The sequence below is a fragment of the Martes martes genome (genome assembly GCF_963455335.1).
Source record: "Martes martes genome assembly, chromosome: 11".
Lineage (NCBI taxonomy): Eukaryota > Metazoa > Chordata > Mammalia > Carnivora > Mustelidae > Martes > Martes martes.
The window spans coordinates 1,831,077-1,837,076 of record NC_137899.1 but is presented as its reverse complement, the minus strand read 5'-3'; positions in this window follow the sequence as shown (position 1 = coordinate 1,837,076).

Below are 6,000 nucleotides of genomic sequence, written 5' to 3'. Positions count from 1 at the left end.
TACAATAATTGAACTTTGAAATTACATTTTATGTTGGCTTCCTTGCATCTGAGATGTTTGCACCAGGTTTAGAAAGACTCTCTTCTCTGTTTTGTTTACGACAGATGCTCGGGGAACGCAGCCAAGAAGGAGAAAAGCAGCCCTCACTTACCTGCGTGACCTCGTGTCAGCTTCTCAAGTCCAAGTGAAAGCAGCGTGGGCGGCCGGGCGACCGCACAGAAACGCCCGGAGGCCAGCCCCCCCTTGGTCACGTTTTCAAAACCGTTTATATTTAAAAGTGTGGTTCGCTCCTGCAAAAGCTGCGTTTGACTCATTATTACAGGCCAATAGTGCAAAAGCAAATACCATGTTGTTCTTTATCAAGAGACTTACAGTCTTTAAAAAAATAGGAATAATCCATATTTAAAGGTACCCTAACTAGGGGATGGAGAGTGTCTGCTAGTGGACGCGGGGTTTCTCTGTGGGGTCATGACCACGTTCTAGAATGAGACTACCGGGACAGCAGCGCAGCTCTGAGTATATAGAAAGTTGTGGAGTCGTGGGAGTGAAACAGGTGCACTAGCTGGTGTTGGTGTATGAGCTGGTGGGTCAGCGCGGCTCATAGTTCCCCGGGGGGGGGGGGCACAAGAGCCCCACACAGAGCTCAGACTCCCACGTCCCCCACCCTTCCTCTCCCTGTGAGTGACTAGCCATGTCCAAGCCCCACACTCAGCCACAGGCGCTGGCAGACCGTGACAGCGCTCCCTCTGGTCTGCTCTGTTCAACCTTGCCCCCCAAGTCTGCTCTCAGCACAGCCCCCAAGAAACTCACTCAGATGACCAGGCAGGCAGCCCTGCTCCCCAGGCTGGAAGTACCCCCACTTCGGATGCAAAGCCCGAGCCCTTGGTGTCTGCAGAGGCTTGCTGGGCACCAGCACACTGGGCCCACTGCGGGTCTGCATTTCCCTCCCCACCCAATTCCTCCCACGCGCTCAGCCATAGGGGGCTGACGGGCCTAGTGGACCCCCAGACTAGGGGAGTTTGCAGACAAGAGCGAGTCGTCACCAGCTGCACTGTCCTCTCTCAGGGCGCAGGCCGGAAGCCACCTGGAGGGGGGCCAGAGCGCCCTCCGCGGGGAGGGCGCAGAGGGACGCACTGGAGCCGTGCGTGGGTGCCATCCGCCCCGCTCAGCTCTTGGGGGGCTGGTGGGGTCTGCAGGGGCCGGACTGCAGCTTGAGTTCACACTGAGCACACGAGTGTGGACACTTTGCCTTCAACTTGGATCCTTTGAGTCTGGGGGGTCATTGGGAAGGCTCTGCAGTTTAAACACTCCCGGACCATGGAGGGCTCACGTAGGGCATCCCGAAGCCTTCCACGCCCCCCCCACTCCCCGCTCCCCGCTCTGCAACCCCACCCCATCCCCATGTGCATGGGGCTGTGAGGAGGTCTCCGCAGAGCAGGCTGCAGTCCCCGCCAGGGCCCCGGGTCCATCGCCCCGCACCTGCACAGCGGAGAGCGAGGGCTCACACGTCAGGTCCCACCCACACCCTGCGGCCTCTCCACCCTCCGGGGGACGACTGCCCTACTGTCTCCCAGAACCCAGAATCCTCAGGCTTTGCTCAGCGGGTCCGCGGGGGCAGCACCTGGACAGCTCCCGAGGGGCGCACAGCTCCGCAATGACCCCCGCCCAAGCTCCCCGCGGCCCAGACTCCCGTCCCTGCGCTGGCCTCAGGGGCCTTCTCGGGGGCCCTCTCGGCAGTGCCGCAGCACCCCGCTGCCCTTCTAGGTCCTCCTGTGCCCACACCCCTCCCACCAGCACTTGCCCTCTGGCCTGTCCCCAGACAGATTTCTTGTCCCCTTCAGCACTGGGCCCTTCCTTCCTGGGGGCCAGGCCCGGCCTGGGTTCCTGTGGGCGGCCTGACCTGCTCTCTGCTCCAGGGGGCTGCCCAGGCCACACGGACAGGAGGGTCCCACACCTTCTCGCGGGTTTGCCCCCGGTTTTCGGGACAGGACCACAACCGGTCTTGCAGCGAGGCGGCGGGAGACGCCAGAAAGCTCTGGAGAGCTGTCACGGCCCCAACAGCGGGAGCTCCGCATCACTCCTGCTGTGCTCACAGCAGACACAGGCCCCCGAGCCTGAGCCACTGTGGCCACTGTCAGGGCCCTGCCTTCCACAGGCCATAATCACACCGACGCGGACCCCCCTCTGGGCCTTCGTTCCTCCTTCGTCACACGGGACCACGACGTCCCTTTCTCGGCGTGAGAAGGGGTCACAGAAGCAGCCCAGACCACACTCGGCACGTGCCAGCAGCATCTCCCCACTCCTGTGTGCTCCCAAAGCGACCTTTTTCCCACCAGAAAGCGCATGTCGGGTCTTGAATCTCAGGGCAGGAAGGAGAGGGGATGCAGGAACACGGCGGGGTCAGACACGGCTGGTTCAGCATCGGGGGAACAAGAGGCGCCAGGCTCAGACGGTTTGCTACCTGCAAGCAGGGGGAGGAAGCGCAGACAGAGGTGCTCGTGTGGGCCACCACGAGACACAGGGCCGCAGGACAGCCATGGCAGGGAGGGGACATGAAGGTCTGTCCCCTGCAACTGTAGCCAGGAGGGAGGCGGGCAGAAGGTCTCATCCCTCCTCAGAACCCAGGAGGCCATGAGAAACCTTGTCAGAGCCTCCTCCACCCAGGGAAGCGACTTAGAGCTGGCAGTTCCCCACAGGCCTCCAAGATCGATCCTGGGGTCTGGGAGGACCACAAGACATTCTGCAAACCCCACATTCAGCCACAGCTCCAGCCCTGCCCTATGGGCCGTGTGGCCATGGGAGAGGTCAGCAGGGCCCCGGGAGGAACCAGCCCCCGGCCGGGGTGGAGGGCACAGACGGAGGCCCCCGGGGAGAGTCTTGCTCAGGGCGTGGGGTGTCCTTCTAAGGACATCAGGAGCCCTCTGAGAATCTGAAGCCATATAATCACCTAATCCAGCTGACACTAGGTTTCACTGATATGTTTCCTGAAAGCGGAAAGCCCTTTCAAGAGAGCCAATATTCAAATCATCACTCGGGGGCGGGGGGGCAGATTATATTAAATAACAACAGATTTTACCCTTGGCTCTGTGTAACTCCTGGCTAGACTCTATTAATCAAGAAGCTAAGAAAATATTTTTTAAGATTTTTCTTATGGGGTTGTGATTTTGCCCAGGCTGCACGGGACGGCCTGCATTCTTCAGAGCGGGGTGTATTTTCATTTTATGAGAGACCAGCTTTTCAGCAAGTGTACTGATAAGACGGCAGCTCCTTGCAGCGGAAACACTGTAGCTGTGAATGTAGATTTCAGAAAAAGGTGGATGGAGGTTGTGGCAGGACAGAGAGGGCCAGCCCTGGGCAGGGGCGGCCGCTGCCCGAGGCCCCGGGGGGTACCCGCCCTGGAGGGAGGGCGGCCAGCAGAGGGTCCAGCCTGACGGTCACCAGGACGGGGCGAGGGCGCCCCTCACTGAGGGTCCCTGCCAGGCACCGGCGTCACGTCTGTCCCACATGGGCTCCCGACCCACCCCGGGTCCTTACTCCCCAACGCGCCCGAGTGCTTCGAACTAACAGAGGCCTTGGACCCACGGCCAGCCTTCCTCCTGGAGGGCGGGATGAGAATCCACACTTCTGCCCCAAGCCTCGGGCGGGTCTTGAGCTGGCTGACCTGCCGGGGTCCCGGGCACCAGGAAATCCACGCGTGGTGGCCTCACCGCCGACAGAAGCTGGCAGCCTCGCCAACCTCCAGGCCGGCACCGGGCCACGTCCCCTCCGGAGACGGAGCAGGTGCCTCGGAAGAGCGGGGCTCTGCAGGAAGGAGAACCCAGCCACAGTCCGGGGCGTCAGGGTTCGCTGGGAGAGGGCCGAGGAGAGCGTCGGGTGGTCACACCCGCGCCCGTGAGGCTTACCTGGAACGCCGCCTCCTGGCCCCGCAGCGGGCACGGGATGCCTCTCCTCCGGTGACAGGAGGGCAGCGAGAGCCAGCAAAGCCCAGCAAAGCCCGGCAGACAGCCCCGCAGGCGGGCAGACCGTGTCACCTGGCCCTGCCTTGAGCGGCAGACCAACACTCACTCGCGCGCTCCCCGCCGTGTCCCCGCCGTCGCGATCAGGAACCTTCTCCCCCCGCAGCAGGGAAGCTCCCCTTCTCCCCAGAGCCAGGTGTGCTGTTCACGGGACGAGCACGGGGAGAGAGCGCGGCCCTAGTTCTCATCCTCACACACCTGTCCGCGGAGCTGCCGTGTAACAAGACGCGCGCCCCCGAGAGGAGGCAAGGCCCCTGCGGACTTCAGGGCCTTCTCGCCAGCGCCGGGTCCTCCCCGCAAAGCCCTGGGGACCCGGGGCAGCTCCGCGAACCCTGGGAAAGAACACGACAAAGAGAGAAAAGCAAAATACGGACTATGGTGCGTCCTCACCTCCCTGCAACCTCTCAAAATGTTCACCTGAACGCGTCTCCGATACTGAGTCTTCGTCCACAGAGAACTGAGTTCTCCTCACATTTGGACTTTCGCCAGAAAAAGGTGAGTCAGAAGGGAAGCAAAACAGCGCGTGGGGAGCTCAGCCCACAGCAGACGCATCGGTTGCTTCCAGCATCAGCCCCCCGTTGATTTCTAGCCACGTAAACGCTTCACCCCCGGCCCGCTCTTACCCTACTTGGGGGAGGGGGAAGGTTTCATGTGTCGGGGCTCGACCCCCACAGACAATGCCGCGCAGCCCTTGGAAGGACAAGATCTTGCCATCTGCAGTGACGTGGATGGAACTAGAGGATATTATGCTAAACGAAACACATCCACCAGAGAAACACAATTATCCCCTGATTTCACTCCTATGTGGAATTTAAGAAACAAAACACGTGAACATAGGAGGAGGGAAGGAAAAATAAGATAAAAACAGAGAGGGAGAGGCAAATCGTAAGAGACTCTTAATTCTAGGGAACAAACAGGGTTGCTCGAGGGGTGGGGGGTGGGGGCGGGGTCACTGGGGGATGGACGTGAGGGAGGGCACGGGATGTGATGGGCCCTGGGGGTTGTTTGCAACTGATGAATCACCTCTACCTCTGAAACTAATAATGCCCCCCGTGTTAACTAAAAAAAAAAAAAAAAAAAGAATGAATGAATGAATGAAATAGGTATGCGTGTGCTCATAGAAAGAGCCAGGGACACATGGGACAGGTGGGGACAAGTGAGGGCAGATGAGGGACAGGAAAGGACAGGTGGGGGCAGATGAGGACAGGTGGGGACACGTGGGGGCAGGTGGGACCAGGTGGGGACAGGACGGCTGGGTTCTTCTGAAGCAAACCATCACTCGTCCCGAAGGGAATGCTGCTGCCACTCCTACCGCTGCTCTGAGTGAAGACTCCCTTTGGCCTTCATGAACGTGGGGAGTTCGGCATCCTTGTTGGAACAACAGACAGGAGTCCTGCGGGCTAAGAAATACGTTCCCCCAAGAACGTTAATTTTTTTAAAGATTTTATTTATTTATTTGACAGACAGAGATCACAAGCAGGCAGAGAGAGAGGAGGAAGCAGGCTCCCTGCTGAGCAGAGAGCCCGATGCGGGGCTCGATCCCAGGACCCTGAGATCATGACCTGAGCCAAAGGCAGAGGCTTAACCCACTGAGCCACCCAGGCGCCCCAAGAATATGAATTTTTAATGTCCTGGCTGAGAATGAGGTTCTGTTCTCGTGGAGGAACGGAGACACGCCCCTCGGGGGGATGTCCAGGCTGGCCCTCCCTGCCTTTGGCTGCGACTGCAGGGAGGGCTGGAGAATGAGCACTTGCTGGAGAGATGTGTAAGAGCGAGCGGGAGAGGATCTGAAAGGTGAGCTCGTATTTTCGTTGAGGATCTTCGTCCCAAGTGGAGGGAACGGCAGGACCGTGTAACAGCCCCACTGTGAGAGGACCTGCAGCCGGGGAGGGCTGGACAGGTGTCACTGACTCTACATGGTCCCATTCCAAGACCCTGTCCATATCTGGGATGCACTTATTTCTGCAGGGGTAGACTTCAGCTG